We start from the raw sequence: 1,891 nt of genomic DNA on the forward strand, positions 1-1,891 counted from the left end.
TTTAGGTCACAATTCAGTTGGTCTCTCTCTGCTTTTGGGAAGTTAAAAAAAATGAACTAATAATATCTCTCTCTATTTCATTACAAGCCCCCATATTTTGCCAGAGAATTTTTCCCAGCTCTAATCATTTCTATAAATTTCTTCTTTTAGGTACCTCACCACACAGTTTCCTCCCTCTCAGCTGTGTTTAATCCCAAAGGGCACACATACAAGTCAGAAATACAATGAGCAAACACATTAGTTTGGGAAAACAGGCTCCTTTCAAAGCCAGTGGCAAAAACAAAACAAACAAACAAAAAATCAAACAAAATGCAGAAAGCAAAGAGTTTCTTAAAAAACAAAGACTAGTGAGTGATACAGCTCAGTGAGAGGCCAAGAATTAGCGAAGAAAATAATGCATGTCACCAGTTGTTGGGTTTTTTTTTTTTTATTTCTTGGCAATGGGGAGGGCTTTAGTCACCCTGCAGCTGTTTGTAGTTCAGTACAATTCTTTCCCATTTTCCCAAGTTGGTCAACAATAACATAAAAGGCCTGCTAAGTGGCCTCTGGGTTCACTTCCTCTTGAACTTGCAAACATCATTACCTCTTACCAGACTCCTTCTCCTGATTCTTCTCTTAGCAATGGGAAGGGCTAAGTTCTCCAGGGTCAATAGATAAACTCTTGAAATTGTGAGCATCCCTCTATATTCAGATAACAAAGTTGGGAGGGATTCCTAACAAATTGGAAGACAGAATCTGATTCAAAAAAGAAAAAAATACTAGAATTATAAAATTTAACATGGAAAAATGTAAAATCCTAAACTTGGGCTTAAAAAAATTATCTTCACAGGCAACAGATTTGGAAAAAGTGTCTAGACAATAGTTTATAAGAAAAAGACCTGATACACTATGCTTGTCTTTGGCCTTGAACTTGGCATCTTTGATGTCTGACCAAGCTCTAAGTGCTCCATAGCACCTGCTTAAGCTACCTTCATGGTTGTTTGAACAAATTGTTCTCATCCATCCATTCCATCGGGGAAGTCAAGGAGGTAGGGGCCAGAGGAAAGAGGTACATCCAAGGCATGGAAATACAGGCCAGATACAAAGGTGAAGGATGGGTCAGAATTGAAAGGGGGAAGAAGAAGTCTTAACTCAGGTATCTAAGCAATAAGTAATCTAAAAATGCTTTAACTCATCCCTGAGGGTACACATTCTCATTTAAATTTCTCAGTTTCCTGAAGCCTTGGTTTTGGAGTCAGACTGGTTTCCCTTTATTGCATGGGTTGCCTGATTTTCATCTATTGACCATTCTCTCCCACGGTAGTGTTTTTTACAGTGGTAACCGCTGCATCAGCTAGGTGATAGACACCAGGAGGCTTTAGTGGATTGTAAGCTCAATATGAGCAACAGAGTAGCGGGACTATGGAAAAAAAGCTAATGATGTTTCAGGTTGCATTATAAAAAATGGCAGAGCACTGGGAATAAAGTACATTATATTTCTGCTCTACTCTGCTATTTTAGACCACCAAATATCATAAATATAGAATTGAAAGGGACATTACAAGTTATCTAATGTCGTCCCATAATTTTACAAATAAGGAAATAAAGGCCCAGAAAAAAGTGACTTGTCCAAAGTGATAGAGATACTAAAAGTCAGAATAAGGATTTCTAACTCAGATCCTGGGACTCCTACTTCAACACTTTCCATTACACTAGACAGTTAGTTCTGACCACCATATTTCAAAGGGAATATTGAAACACTAGAGTTTCTTCAGAAAATAAAAACCAGAATGATAAATGGACCCAAAATCAAGCCACAAAAAGAGTCATTTAAGGAAATAAGAAATGCTGAGAAGACATGTTCGGTGTGTGTGTGTGTGTGTGTGTGTGTGCATGGTGTGGGGGTGGGTCA

The sequence above is a fragment of the Vombatus ursinus genome, unplaced genomic scaffold (assembly GCF_900497805.2).
Source record: "Vombatus ursinus unplaced genomic scaffold, bare-nosed wombat genome assembly UNPS02014770.1, whole genome shotgun sequence".
In the NCBI taxonomy this organism is placed as follows: Eukaryota; Metazoa; Chordata; class Mammalia; order Diprotodontia; family Vombatidae; genus Vombatus; species Vombatus ursinus.